This window comes from Podarcis melisellensis, assembly GCF_964234715.1.
Source record: "Podarcis melisellensis genome assembly, chromosome: 1".
NCBI lineage: Eukaryota > Metazoa > Chordata > Lepidosauria > Squamata > Lacertidae > Podarcis > Podarcis melisellensis.
Genome location: NC_138528.1, coordinates 133,969,200 through 133,985,035, shown reverse-complemented (window position 1 = coordinate 133,985,035; position 15,836 = coordinate 133,969,200). Strand labels below are relative to the sequence as shown.

General features: G+C 44.5%; 3 long non-coding RNA genes across 4 annotated transcripts in view; 1 reads left to right on the top strand and 2 right to left on the bottom strand.

Moving 5' to 3' along the window:
• Nucleotides 1-15,836, bottom strand: part of LOC309363796 — a 143,411-nt gene that overhangs the window by 42,506 nt on the left and 85,069 nt on the right. The window lies entirely within an intron of this gene.
• On the bottom strand, nucleotides 13,528-15,382 carry LOC309353152. Its single transcript, XR_014161729.1, has 2 exons — nucleotides 15,255-15,382; nucleotides 13,528-14,732 (listed from the first exon to the last, which is right to left on the bottom strand). It is a non-coding gene; the product is annotated as an uncharacterized lncRNA (long non-coding RNA).
• The window catches only part of LOC309363457, a 141,872-nt gene continuing 141,499 nt past the window's right edge, over nucleotides 15,464-15,836 (top strand). For both annotated transcript variants that reach the window (XR_014165355.1, XR_014165356.1), the window contains exon 1: nucleotides 15,464-15,542. This is a non-coding gene — a long non-coding RNA (uncharacterized lncRNA). The remainder of the gene's footprint in view (nucleotides 15,543-15,836) is intronic.

Sequence of the window (15,836 nt, the reverse complement as noted above, 5' to 3'; positions counted from 1 at the left end):
AGGCTTCTCTGGCTAATAATCAAACTCCATGAGAACTCAGCGGCTAGAGTGAGATTCACCCCGGAGGGTGATCTCACCAATTCAATTCCCATTAACAGAGGTGTCCGACAGGGTTGTATATTGGCTCCATTCCTGTTCAATTTGTTCATAAGCGACATGAGGACTCCCCTAATAGAGGCTCAAGAAAGGATTCATGCACCCCGCCTAGCACTTTATCGCTGCCCTTTGTTACTATATGCGGATGACGCAGTCATCCTTTCCTTTTCTAGAGTAGGTCTCAGGAGGGCCTTGAAAATTTTTGGATCATATTGTAACGCAAATTCCCTTACAATTAATTATGGGAAATCTAAGATACTAGTTTTCTCAAAGAGCCGGAAACTCCATAATTGGAAAATTGATGGGAGAGCCATCGAACAAGTCTATAAATTCCAATATCTGGGAGTTTGGTTACAACATAACCTTAGATGGAAGGCCCATGTAGCCTATGTTACAAATAGAGCCAAAGCTATCTCCTTGGCGATCTTGCGATTCTTCTTCACCGATGGGGCCCTTCATATCCCATCGGCGTTGAAAGTCTTCAAGGCCAAGGTGATTCCGACAATTGCTTATGCCATCTCAATTTGGGGGACTTTTGTCAATCTATCTCACCTAGAGGTTATTCAAAATCAGTTTTTAAGAGGGATATTGAAACTGCCCAACTGTGTAAGTAATACAGCGCTACGCATGGAACTTAACACTGTATCCCTGGAAAACGCTCTGTGGAAGCACATACTTTGTCACTGGTTATCTCTATGGCACAATCTCCCAAACTTGTACTTGATACAATGTATGTGGAGAGATGATTTCCAGAGCCCATGGGTAAAAAATTTACAGCTGAAAATTACAGCAATGGGAATCTCCCCATCCAAATTACTAGAGCAGGACATAGTTCCAGCTAAAAGAACAGTAACCTGTAAACTAGAGGAGATGGACTTGCAGCAGAAAATGGTCTTGGGCAACGGTACCTGCTCACCTCTAAACCTTGGTTTATTACCCCTCTTAAGGCTCCCAAACTATTTGAATTCCTTAACTTCTTCGGCTCATAGATATGCCTTTGTAAAGGCAAGATTCAACACCTTCCCATCAAACGTGCTGAGAAATAGATTCTCCAATGGACAGATATCGCTCTTATGTGATTGTAATTGTGGGGCACCGGAATCGTTGCATCACATAATTCTTGATTGTGCTTTTCACTTATCGGCCAGGAGCAAGTTTCTTGCTCAATATCTTAAGGGAATTGCCGATGATACGACTGAAGCCAAACTGAGATATCTATTAAATGATGATGACCCCCTAAGATCACTCATGGTTGCCAGATTCTTGATCAGCGTCCTATCCCTAAAGAAGAGAAACGGACTCTTGTGTGGCTCGGATAATCCCTTTAAACCATGATCTATGTTTTAGGATGTAATTAGGTATTATCACCATTGATGTCTTCTATTAATTTATGAGCAGAGGGCGATGTTTATGTTACAAATTTATTGTAATGTATGATGTTGGTCTTTTGTTTTTGTTTTGCTTTGGTTCTTGTCTGTTTTTTGTAAGTTTTGGAGGTTTTAAATTTGGAGGTTCAAGTACATTATGGTGGTATGGGAAACTGTCATGTGATGGGCCAATGGCCGTAATAAAGATCAATCCAATCCAATCCAATCCAATCCTTTTCCATGGCTTTCTGCCACTTGCTGGATTCTGCCTGAGGTAACTTCTGAACCTCAGCAAAGCTTTCTGGTTCACACTGAGCAAAACCAGCCCACACATTCATGACTGTGAAACGGTCAGGTGGTTTACCCTTCGTGCTCCTGTTAGACTGTCTTGGCCCCATGCTGGACTCCCCCTCTGACCCAGACATGCTGGACTCTGCCTGTGAGTCCCTGGCGTCTGGTGAACCACCAAGCGACTTGCTGCGCCTGCGTTGCTCTCCTGGACTGTGCTTGTCTGTAGGACACAAGGGAGACCTTCTGCACCTGCGCGAGCTAGGGCAAACCTGCGAAGATGAGGGTACACTCCTGGGTTCTGACTTCACCTCTCTCTTTGGAATTGCCCCCTCTGGCACTGCGCCCTGGTGGTGGTCGGCAGCTCGGCCTGGACCGCCAGCAGATGCATTGCGATCAGCTCCACCAGAAGGTGCAATTGGTTGATCCTCTGAACCAAGACCTCTAAACAAAACTGTGAGCACTTCGGGGTTTCCGTGAATCCTGTCCCAACCAGCCTGCTTACAAAATTAAGCGTCTCCACTTGGATACGTAAACCTCCAGGCTTTTGACCCTGGTTCGTATCCACAGAAAATCATTTTGCGTGATCTAGGGCCACCTTTCCTGTGCTGTTGTTTGGGAATCAATACCCAAGCCTCCGCCCCAAAGGTACGAAAGTAGTGCACCTTGGGTTTCCTTCCATGGAGCATGAAATAGGGCGTGTTCCCAACCACAGAATTACGGTATATGTCCTGTTCAGCGTGAACGATGCTGCCTTCACAGCCTCGGCCCAATAGCATTTGGGCAGCCCTGAATTGAACAGAAGCGCCTCCATGGCTTCTTGCAGGGTTTGATTCCTGCACTCCGCAACTCCATTTTGTTGCGGGGAATAAGGCACTGTCTTCCTGTGCTTAATACCCTTCGCATGGAAGAAGTTTTGCAGACTAGAGGCCATAAACTCCGACCCTCTGTCTGTCTGAAACGCTTTGACGCGGGTGTCAAACTCCAGTTCTACTGCCACTACCCACTCTTTGATCTCCTTGGCTGCTTGCCCTTCATCTCAGAGTGTGATAATCCATCCCACCCTCGAGAAATCATCCGTGAGACACAGAATGTATCTGGAATTACCCAAGCTAGCCAGGGCATCGGACCACAAAGATCTGCATGCACAAGCTCAAAGGCTTTCTTGGTCACTCTTTGAGACCTCGGGTAATTGGTGGTCTACACTTTGGCTTTTTTTACAAGCTCTACAGTCGAGAAACTTAGGGCACTCCTTCATTTTACAGCCCTCAGCGCACTCTACCTGTTTACATACGTATCTCCAGTTCGCGTGTGAAAATCTTCCATGCCATAAGTGCATACACTGGTCATGAGTGGGGACATTGGCACACTTTTACTGTGCTTCCTCAGAAGTGTCATCACCTGTTTCTAGTATGTACAGCCCATCGTGGCCTTGTACCTGTACTAACTGCTCCCCAACTTTGGAAATGGTGCATACCTGGTTCCCAAACTGCACTTGTCAAGCATTGTCAAGAGCATAAACAGAAAGTAACCCACATTTCATACCATCAAGTACATACACATCAATATCAGCTTTCAAACAGGGCATAAAAACAACACCAGCTTTTGATATACCTTATTTTTCGCTATATAGGATGCACCCGACCATAGATCACACCTTGTTTTAGAGGGGGAGAACAAGAAAAAAAAAATCTCCCCCTCTCTGCACAGCGCCACTTCAGTGAAGCGGCAGTAGAAATGGAGCTTAGCTCCCACTGCGCTCTGGAGGCTTCAGGCGGCTATCTTTGAAACCTGAAGAGCGAGGGGGGTGGGTGCGCACCGATCCCTCTCGCTCTCCAGGCTTCTGCAGAAGGCAACCTGAAGCCTCCGGAGTACAGATCAAAGGAAAAAGCGCGGATCATGTGGGCAGTGCACCCAGTTGATAAGAACGCTTCTGGGGTGTTAACTCCTGACAGTCCAGAACCACAACATTTTTTAAAAAGTAAGTTTACATAATTTCTTAAATTCATCATATATTTTATTCCAAAACTCGCTTATGCAAGTCCACCACATATGGCAGTAAGATCCTATTTCCTTTTTACAACGCCAGCGTTATTGGTGAACTTCCCTTGTACATTTTGGCGAGTTTTGCCGGGGTGTGATGCCATTGATAAAGCATCTTCATGGTATTTTCCCTCAAATTATAACATGATTATAAATTATAGCATTTCCCACTGTTCCATATTAATATTGTATCCAAAGTCCTGTGCCCATTTTATCATAGATGTTTTAACCTGCTCCTCTTTCACTTCTCACTCCAACAGTTGTTCGTACATTTTTTAAATATATTTTCCTTTATTATATATTAACTCTTTTTCAAAGGCGGAAGTTTCCTTGGCAAGACCTTTTCTTTTATCTGTGCTCAATTTTTGGTTTAGATGGAAATACTGTAGCCAACCTGACAGATGGTGTTTAATATCCTCATATTTTTTTAGGATTGGCATTTCTTTGTCTGGTTCTAATAACATCCTGTAAGTGTGCCAGTCTTCCTTCATGCTTTTCCTTTTGACTGCTATCACTTCTGTTGGGCACGTCCACAAAGGTATCTTAGGTTCCCAAATTCCTCTGTATTTACTCCAGATTTTATAGAGTGATCTTCTTACTACATGGCCCAAGAAACCTTTGTGTACTTTCGCCTTTTCATATACCAGATAGGCATGCCACCCAAACCGGTTGTCATGCCCCTCAAGATCTAATACATCTGTATCTTTTAGTGTAATCCATTTCTTTAACCATACTAGTCCAGCTGCGGCATGGTATAGTTCCAAATCCTGTAGTCCAAATCCACCTTTTGTCTATTAATATCTGGTGTTTGATTCTCGGCTTATTGCCATTCCAGACAAATCTGGCTAGCTCCTTTTTCCACTCCTGCAAGCATTTCATTCCTCCCAAGATTGGAAGAGTTTGAAACAAAAAAATCATCTTGGGGAGGATGTTCATTTTTATTGCCGAGATTCTTTCCAAAAGAGAGAGGTGTCATTTAGTCCATTTCCCCATATCTTTCTTTATTTCCTTCCATGTATAAATATAGTTATCTTCATAATGATTTATGTTTTTGTTTGAGATCCACAATCCAAGATATTTTACTTTCCAAGCCTGTTTTTTCCTATAATTCAGTTTTCTCTTCTTGTGTTAAGTTTTTGGTCAATAACTTCGGTTTTTTGTAATTTATCTTCAGGCCCATTAGCTTTCCATATTTTGTGATTATGTCGATGGCTGCTGGGATACTTTGATTTGGTTCCTGTGTTGTTGTTATTATGTCATCAGCAAATGCTCTAATTTTATATGATTTGTCTCCAATTGTAATTCCTTTTATACCCTCTTCTTTCCTAATATTATGCAGCAGCGGTTCCAAAGCTAGTATGAATAGCAGGGGTGACAGAGGGCACTCCTGTCTAGTTCCTTTACTTCTAGTGATATTATCTGTTAAATTTCCATTTATTATCAACCTTGCCTTTTGATATTTGTATATTGATTCTATTCCGTTTCTAAATTTTGTTCCTAGACCCATAACCTTGAGTTGTTTATTCATATAATACCATGAAACATTATTGAATGCTTTTTCTGCATCAAGTAATAAGAGAGCAGCTTTTTTGTCATTTTTAACTTCTAAGTATTCAATAATATCTACAATATTTCTAGTGTTAGCCGAGATTTGTCTTTCAGGGACAAATCCTGACTGATTTGGGTGTATTATTTCCTTAATGGCCTCTTTGAGCCTTTGTGCCAATATATTGGCAAAAAGTTTGTAATCACAGTTTAACAACGATATTGGCCTGTAATTGGATAGTAGCTCCAGATCTCCTCCTGGTTTTGGTATTAAAGTTACGTATGCTTTCCATGTATCTGGGATTTTTCCTTTATTTAGAATATTATTCCTTATTTCAGCCAGTGGAGCTATTAGAATTTCCTCCATTTTTTTTTAAATAGAATTCTGCTGGGAGTCCATCAAGACCGGGTGTTTTCCCTGATTTTAGTTTTTTAATTGCATTTTTAATTTCTGATGTTGTTATTGAAGAGTCTAGGATTTGTAATTTTTCTTTGTTTATTTCTGGGATTCTTTGTTGATGTAGGAAGTTATCCACTTCTATTTCTGCATGTATATCTTTCTTATATAGGTCTTTATAATATTTCTTGAATTTTTGCATTATTACTTTTGGATCATCTATGACTTTCTCTCCTATTTTTATTCTATTTATTTGTCTTTGATTTTGCCTCTTTCTCAATTGCCACGCCAAATATTTTTTGGGTTTGCAAATTCAAAATTATTTTGCTTCCACATTTTCACATTCCACTCTACTTCCTGTTCTATTTTGGACATGTATTCTGCCTGTAATAACCTAATTTCTTTTTTAATTGTTTCATTATTTGATTGTTTAATTTGTTCTTTTTCCCTTATTTCTTCCATTAGTTTTATTTTTTCCTTTTCACTTTCCCCTTTTTATTCTTATACCTTGTTTTATAAAATATCCCCTAATCACTTCTTTACCCGCATTCCAGGCATGCAAATCCCTGGGTATTTATACATACCCACCCCTCATTTTCCTCCATCCAGGTAGGCAAGAGACATTATCAGAGTTGATGGACACACTCCAGACAGGAAAAAAGCATTCAAGTGGTAAGGGGGAGTGAGGAGTCTTGGGAAAAAGGAGTGTGGCTGATTTTCTCTTCCATGAAACATCCCTCCTTCTATCCCTCTTGGCTCCTTTCTCTATGGCTCATGTAGTGGCAATATTCCTGCAAGTGAAATTACTCGCTTGCTTAGAAAAATTGTTAGGACTAGATCTTACAAGAAACGTAATTGGTAGCAGGACCCAGAGGAGGAATGAAATCAGCCTCAGTGGAGTTCCCTTGGTTTATTCAATCCTCGTCCTCAAAGCTGCACACACTTTGAGAGCCAGTTTCACTGAAAGTAAATCAAAGCTGGTGCCTCTTTGAATTGCTGCGGAGAAAGGTAAAGGTGAGCCGAGTTTACATGCTCATTTTGTCTGCCTCCAAAGCTTTGGAATCACTGTGATTCTTTGCTGACAAAAGCCCTTTCCCAAAGCAGAGCTGGGTTTCCAGACATTCCACGAATGCACTTAGAGGGGTGGAGTGGGGGACTTTGACATCTAGCACTAGAAGTCCGGCATTTAGTTTTGCATGCTGACAGGCCTTTGAAGCTGTTTAAATTGATTAGCCAGTCACTTTACTATTTGTATTGTGTACGTTCAAAGTGGCATTTTATACACTGCCCTGATATTTTATGATTTGGCGATAGAGAAATGCTTTTCTAAATATAAATAAATACAATCTGATGCACGTCTGCACTGTGCATTCCCTCGCGTGCTCGCAGGTGTCAGAATACGTCTGGGGTGGAGCTGCGACCACGCCCTAGGTGCATTCTTTGAATGTGTGGGACCCCTGCCACATTTGTGCCTTGGTCACAGAAGATAAAAGTCCTATCAGGGATTAGCTTAATTTCTTCAATGGGAGAAAACTTGTGCTCTGTAGCTCTTAATTGCATTATGTGGTGCTCACATGCAATAATGGAAAAGGATTTAGACCTTAGAAAGAGATCTTGTTAATCAAGTCATTCTCATAATTAACATGCATACCTTACATGTACCCCCCCACATCCGCAGTCATTGCTTTCATAGTTGCTCCCCTTCTGAACCCATTCTTACTGCTATATTTCACCTTTCCTCCAAGGACCTTAAAGTTGGCATGCATACTTCTCCCCTTGCGTGCCAAGGCCCTGTGACACCCAGTGACCCCTATATGACAAAATAAACATACACAACAACAGAATATACATTTGGGGTTCAAATAGGCCACAGCTTTATTGGACACTGTCATGACTCACAGGCTAGTGCTCCCCTCAGTCTCGAGACGTTGCTCAGAGTGCCCACCCCTTGCATACTTCCCAGCTTCCAAATGCCGCCTTGCTGGCTATGGTGGCCGGCAACAGAATATTTCTGTCTCTGTTTTGCCTTCCGCTCTAAGAGAGGAAGGGATCACCTGGTCCTTGGAGAAGGAGAAGGTTCTACCCGGCTTTCTAGTGACTTAGTGTTCACTGTGTGCTATACTGTTTCTCCGATTTCTGAGTCCTGCCTTTGTTCAGGAATAGAGCATCTGCTAGCTTGCTCCGGTTCCCCATCTGCCATTTTTTCCCATTATTTCTTTGCTTTTTCTTCTGGGGTGTGTCCTGTTTGCCACCACCATGAATCTAGGTCCATATTACCGTCACCTTCCTCCTGCCTGCCCACCTCTTACATCAAATAGGGGTACCCCCAAGGGGTTCTTGCTGGAGTTCTATGGCCCTAGCCCCGTCTGGATTTCAGACAGAAGCAACTCCTCACAGATCCCTTTGATGGGATACCCTTAACCAAGGAGGGACAGACGAGGCTGCAACCTCCCCTCCAGCCAAACAAGGCTTAAAGGTAAAGGGACCCCTGACCATTAGGTCCAGTTGTGACAGACTCTGGGGTTGTGGCACTCATCTCGCTTTATTGGCCGAGGGAGCCAGCGTACAGCTTCCAGGTCATGAGGCCAGCATGACTAAGCCGCTTCTGGCGAACCAGAGCAGCACATGGAAATGCCATTTACCTTCCCGCCGGAGCGGTACCTATTTATCTACTTGCACTTTGACGTGCTTTCGAACTGCTAGGTTGGCAGGAGCTGGGACTGAACAACAGGAGCTCACCCCGTTACGGGGATTCAAACTGCTGACCTTCTGATCAGCAAGCCCTGATCCGGGTCCCAAACAAGGGTTACCCAATGCCTAACCTCACAATGATTGCTATGAGGTAGGCAAAAACCAAATGACCAGTGCCAATTTGCCAAGTGAAAAAATTCCTGCCCAGCACCAAATATAGTAGATAACAACGTCCATAGCAGGGTCTTAGCCTGAAAGAAAAGCATGTGGAAAAGAGGAGGGAGGGTGGGAGATCCAACAGAAAACTGAAGAGGATTGCTGGGTTCATCTCAATTTATTCCCCAGGAAGCGGCCCCATGCAAGGCCCATTGGCTGGTGGGGCCTGCCCCCTGGGCAATCCCCAGAGCCAGGCCTGCCTCCAAAGGTCAATCTGCAGGCACTCCAGCAGTTCCCACCAACCAGCTGCTGGATTGCTGACTAGGCTCATGGCCAAGCTGCAGACTTCCCCATTTCATTTGCAAAATAAGTAGGCATGTTTTGCAGAGCGAAAAAGTTGCCATGTTTTGGAGAGCAAAAAAGAGGACACATTTGCTGGCTTCTACTTTTAACTATAGATCACTACCCATGGAAAAAGAGGATGTGTCCTGGAAAAAGGGGACATATGGCAACCCTAGAAGGAGCCTTAGGCTTGGTTCTTGAGAATAACAGAGAAACTGGCACTAATGAAAACCATCTAAGCTGTGCTTAAACTCTGGGGTAAGCAGGAGACATGGAAAACATACCATGATGTTTCATCACCACATATTTTCCCTAACATGATATTTTATAAGGAGCAGATTCAACTGCCCCTGGCCATGCCAGCAAAAACTTAGAATATTTTAACTTAAAAAAACAACAACACTTAATGGATATGTGTGGGTTCTCCCTCCAACAATAAGTAAAGGTAAAGGTACCCCTGCCCATCAGGGCCAGTCGTGACCGACTCTAGGGTTGCGCGCTCATCTCGCTCAAGAGGCCGGGAGCCGGCGCTGTCCGAAGACACTTCCGGGTCACGTGGCCAGCGTGACGAAGCTGCATCTGATGAGCCAGCACCAGCGCCGCACATGGAAACGCCGTTTACCTTCCCACTAGAAAGCGGTCCCTATTTATCTACTTGCACTTAGGGGTGCTTTTGAACTGCTAGGTAGGCAGGAGCTGGGACAGAATGACGGGAGCTCACCCCGCCGTGGGGATTCGAACCGCCGACCTGCCGAATACTTGGCTAGTTTAGATGTATTCAAGTCTCCAGGGCCAGATGAACTGCATCCAAGAGTATTAAAAGAACTGGCAGATGTGATCTCAGAACCACTGGCAGTCATCTTTGAGAATTCCTGGAGAACAGGCGAAGTCCCGGCAGACTGGAGGGGGGGCAAATGTTGTCCCTATTTTCAAGAAGGGGAAAGAGAGGACCCAAATAATTACCGCCCAGTCAGTCTGACATCAATACCAGGGAAGATTCTGGAGCAGATCATTAAGCAAACAGTCTGTGAGCACCTAGAAAGGAATGCTGTGATCACCAATAGTCAGCATGGATTTCTGAAAAATAAGTCATGTCAGACTAACCTGATCTCGTTTTTTGACAGAATTACAAGCCTGGTAGATGAAGGGAACGCAGTGGATGTAGCCTACCTTGATTTTAGCAAGGCATTTGACAAGGTGCCCCATGATATTCTTGTAAAGAAGCTGGTAAAATGCGGTCTTGACTATGCTACCACTCAGTGGATTTGTAGCTGGCTGACTGACCGAACCCAAATGGTGCTCATCAATGGTTCCTCTTCATCCTGGAGAAGAGTGACTAGTGGGGTGCCACAGGGTTCTGTCTTGGGCCTGGTCTTATTCAACATCTTTATCAACGACTTGGATGATGGACTCAAGGGCATTCTGATCAAATTTGCAGATGACACCAAACTGGGAGGGGTGGCTAACACCCCAGAGGACAGGATCACACTTCAAAACGACCTTGACAGATTAGAGAACTGGGCCAAAACAAACAAGATGAATTTTAACAGGGAGAAATGTAAAGTATTGCACTTGGGCAAAAAAAATGAGAGGCACAAATACAAGATGGGTGACACCTGGCTTGAGAGCAGTACAGTGGTGCCCCGCAAGATGAACGCCTCGCAAGACGAAAAAGGGTTTTCCATTTTGGAGGCGCTTCGCAAAACGAATTTCCCTATGGGCTTGCTTCGCAAGAAGAAAGCCCATAGGGAAATCTCTGGGGACCTCTTTTAAATGCTAGCGGTGGGGAGCAAAGCCTCCCCCCCCCCTCCGGCCTTCAGAAGAGGTCCAGGAAAGCCGGTGGGGGCGAAAGGCTTTGCTCCTCACCACCAGCATTTTAAAAGCAGTTCGGGATAGCAGGGAAGCGCTTCCCGCTATCCCGGACGGCTTTTGAAGGCAGACGGGGGGGGGAGCAAAGACTTTTGCCCCCCGCCCGCCTTCAAAAGCCGTCCGGAGGCTTTTAAATCGCCCCGGGACAGTCCCGGGGCGATTTAAAAGCCCCCGGGAAGGCAGGCAGGGGGGACAAAGACTTTTGCCCCCCGCCGGCCTTCAGAAGAGGTCCAGGACCTCTTCCGAAGGCGGACGGGGGGCAAAAGTCTTTGTCCCCCCTGCCTGCCTTCCCGGGAGAGCGGAGAAACGCAGCGCTGGGACTGTCCCGGGGCGATTTAAAAGCCCCCGGACGGCTTTTGAAGGCAGGCGGGGGGGAGCAAAGACTTTTGACCCCCGCCAGCCTTCAGAAGAGGTCCAGGACCTCTTCCGAAGGCGGGCGGGGGGCAAAAGTCTTTGTCCCCCCTGCCTGCCTTCCCGGGGGCTTTTAAATCGCCCCGGGACTGTCCCGGGGTGATTTAAAAGCCTCCGGACGGCTTTTGAAGGCAGGCGGGGGGGAGCAAAGACCTTTGCCCCCCGCCCGTCTTCAGAAGAGGTCCAGGACCTCTTCTGAAGGCTGGCGGGGGGCAAAAGTCTTTGCTCCCCCCGCCTGCCTTCCGGGAGAGCGGAAAAATGCAGTGCTGCGTTTCTCCGCTCTCCCGGGAAGGCAGGCAGGGGGGAAGCAAAGACTTTCGCCCCCCCGCCGGCCTTCAGAAGAGGTTGAGGGACAGACTGTCCCCGGACCTGGTCTGAAGGCGGTTTCCATAGGAACGCATTAATTGATTTTTAATGCATTCCTATGGGAAACCGTGCTTCGCAAGACGAAAAACTCGCAACACGAAAAGACTTGCGGAACGAATTAATTTTGTCTTGCGAGGCACCACTGTACATGTGAAAAGGATCTAGGAGTCTTGGTTGACCACAAACTTGACATGAGCCAACAGTGTGATGCGGCAGCTAAAAAAGCCAATGCAATTCTGGGCTGTATAGCATCTAGATCAAGGGAAGTAAAAGTGCCACTGTATTCTGCTCTGGTCAGACCTCACCTGGAGTACTGTGTCCAGTTCTGGGCACCACAGTTCAAGAAGGACACTGACAAACTGGAATGTGTCCAGAGGAGGGCAACCAAAATGGTCAAAGGCATAGAAACGATGCCTTATGAGGAACGGCTAAGGGAGCTGGGCATGTTTAGCCTGGAGAAGAGGAGGTTAAGGGGTGATATGATAGCTATGTTCAAATATATAAAAGGATGTCACATAGAGGAGGCAGAAAGGTTGTTTTCTGCTGCTCCAGAGAAGCGGACACGGAGCAATGGATCCAAACTACAAGAAGGAAGATTCCACCGAAACATTAGGAAGAACTTCCTGACAGTAAGGGCTGTTTCACAGTGGAATTTGCTGCCAAGGAATGTGGTGGAGTCTCCTTCTTTGGAGGTCTTTAAGCAGAGGCTTGACAACCATATGTCAGGAGAGCTCTAATGGTGTTTCCTGCTTGGCAGGGGGTTGGACTTGATGGCCCTTGTGGTCTCTTCCAACTCTATGATTCTATGACCTTTCGATCGGCAGGTCCTAGGCTCTGTGGTTTAACCCACAGCGCCACCCGCGTCCCTACACACAATGGGATGGGTCAATATTGATTGTTTACCTTTTGCTTATATGGGTAATGCTTGACAGTCTTTTAAGTAAGTGCATGCAGTGCTTTTTTTCTGGGGGGTGCAGGGGTACACATACCCCTAAACATTTTATGAATCTAAGCTTGGTCCCATTGAGGGGCAGTATTTCAATATGAGTAGGAAAATGAGAGTACTCCTAAACATTTTTTAAAGAAAAAAAGCACTGAGTGCATGCCAGCAGAAACTTGGTTTTAATTAAGACTGAAGCCCTGAAAAGTACTAAATGCAGTACATACTTTTCAGTTCGTCTGGCCCCTTAATAAAGCTGGCTTACAATTACGGTATGTGGTGTTGACAGTCAGTGTGAGCCTGCAGGCCTAAGGTGTTTATGAGCTCTGGGACTAGCGAGTAGAAAGTTAATTGTATGACTGGCACATTGCCCTTCACTCTGTAAGGCTGGCCAAGTAACAGTTGGCACGTGTGGGCATTCATGGCATTGGGCAGAGGCCACGGAACGTTTCCTGAAGATAATAATAAAGCTATCTCTCTCTTTTTAAAAAGTTACTATAAAGCTACTCGCCCTCAAATGCATAATAGCTTTGCAATGTAATATCTGCATGGAAGAAAAATGCTGGGTTTTCCCTAGATAAATCTAGAGTTCCTGTGTTTCATGGCTTATCCTTATGGCTCCCTGATAACAATCCAGCCAGAGTCAGGCACTTGTAAGTCAAATGTATTTGGGAGTGAACCATGTGTTCAGCTCTCCCAGTGAACTCAGTGGGATGTTGAAATGCTTCATTTTCAGTGTGGTGTAGTGGTTAAAGTGATGAGCAAGGACACTTAGCTTTAAATCCCCTCTCTGCCATGAAACTCACCAGGTGGCCTTGGGCCAGTCTCCGTGTCTCAACCTAACTTCCCTTCACTGAAGATTTTTGTGGCTTTAGCTTTCCTCATATGCCTGAAGTTTATGCCCTGGGCTTACCTTCTGTTTAGATTGTGCACACTTCCTCCTCATGTTTAAGGAACAGAAGCCTAAAATAACATTAAGAATGCTAATCTAGCATGAACAAAATATACCTGAGTAGTTTTATAAAAAATAGCTACCATTTATTTAGAAAACGGAGGCTGTGTTTCTTGTCTGAATTCTCTTTTGGTAGATTAGATGCTACAGAGAGCTTTGGCTGATCAAACACAACTATGACATCACAGAGGCAGCTTCTGAAAATGTCTCTTTATATGCTCTCTTTCTCTCTAGATATAACAACTGCCTCATATTGTTCAGAGGACGAAGTGTACTGTACTGTCTTATCTCACAGCCTTTGACATCAATGATCTCCTACTTTGTTTTTTAATTGATAAAAAAACCCCACTCACTTTCATATTTTCTCTGAATGTAGGCTTTTAAAATGTAATGTTAGGTATCTAAGCTGGGGAAAGCTAAGAGTTCTCTTAATACTCAATGAAATGAAATAGATTGCATTTTGTATTCTTGGGTTGTATCCCTGTTTTCTTGTGCCTTGGGACTATTTTGAAGTTACCTTTTGATACGAAGACGATTCTGATGTATGGATGATGAACAGTAAAATTCCTGCATGTTGCATAGTGAGATGAAAAATCTGATTATACGGGGGGGGGGGGGGGAATGCCACCAGAACTTCCTTCAAGCCATAAACTGTTTTTCACACACGCCCTGATGGCTTCCCTTAAGCAGCGAGGGGGTTTTGATGGATGGGTGGTATTAGAAAACTTTGTTTTTCTTCCTTGCCCCATTAAAATCTGTTCTCTTTTGGAACTCAGAGCATGCAACAAGCTGCCTATTATCTTTAAATGCATTTATAACCCAGGCACTCCATAGAAGAGCTCCAAGTTTATGAGATTAAAAGATGTTTGGGAAGCAGAAGGCCTGATGATTTATTGCATTTGACAAGGTTTTTATAGGAATGGTTTTATAGCGATGGTACCATGACAAGCTGTACATGACAAGCCATATCAAAAGTACCTGCCGTTTACAGAAATTGATGTTGTGTTCCTTGTCTGAATTACTTTTGGGAGAGTGGATGCTACATAGTGTTTTGGCTTATCATGGTGGGACTTTATTCAAAGGGTATAGCTTGGTTTAGTTCATAATTGAGCTTCATTCAAGTACATGCTACTAGAAGAGAAGATAGCTCTCACATAGCTTCTGCTGCCAGCAAGAAATGTGTAACAGGAAGGTGACTCATTGGAACAGATTTTCATCTTCTCATTCATCTGTAATTCTCATTGATTTTTGGTGGTTGTAAGGATGAACCTTATAGATGATGGGGAAAGAAAATTTCAATCCATTTCAAACAGGTTTACACCCGCACTGATTACTGTATCATTTCTGCTGCACTTTGTACATATTTTAGAATCTGGGACCCCCCAAAACCATGTCTTGACCACTTTATATAGGATTTTGGTTTTTTAATATCACTCTATAATGACTAGAGGCCTGTAGTTAATATTCGGACTCTGCCCCCCCCCAAGGGTTACCTACTGCACTACAAATCCCTTGGCAACTCTAAGTTGCCGCCTAAGTTTTGCTGGTTTTCCTGCAAGAGATTGACATCTCTTTCTCTTGACTGACACTTTCTCACCCATCTCTCTGGCCTAATTCTCACTGAGATGATAAATCCATATCTGGGTTTTAGTACTTCAAATTCTAGTGGAGGCTCAAGTGATAGAATGTTCTTCAACACAAAATATTGGGGAATGTTCTCCTGATAGCTGAGGATTTCTCTTCAATGTTTTCAGAGTACATGACTGTTACAGGAAAATCTTCCAGGCTCACCTGGATTGCCAAACAAAGATACCAGCCAAGAATATAGGAGCAAAACAGCAGGCTGTAGGCTTCAAACTACCACAAGGAAGAAGCAGGAAGAAGCCCAGAACAAAGGATGGCTCCCTTTTTCACAAGTTTCCCATTTCACCCACAACACCCTTAGTGAGGCATCATACATACATCATAAGTACATCACAGCTGTGTCATAATCTGCAAAGGGTTTTCTGGCAAAAACCTGAACATCAGGTTTGCCTTCATCCTTCCCTTGACCTCCACTTCGCACCCATTAAGTAAGAGGTGAGTAGTACAGTCATACCTTGGGTTGAATATGCTTCAGGTTGAGCGTTTTCAGGTTACGCTCCACGGCGACCTGGAAGTAACAGAACGTGTTACTTCTGGGTTTCGCCGCTTGCACATGCACTCAAAATGACGTCATGTGCATGCACGGCAGTGGCAAAACGTAACCCATGCATGCACACTCGTGTAGTCGCGTGTTACGTTCTACTCAGGATGCAAATGGGGCTCCGGAACGATCCCATTCATATCCAGAGGTACCACAGTATGTACATGTCCCTCTTCTCTGGTCAAGTT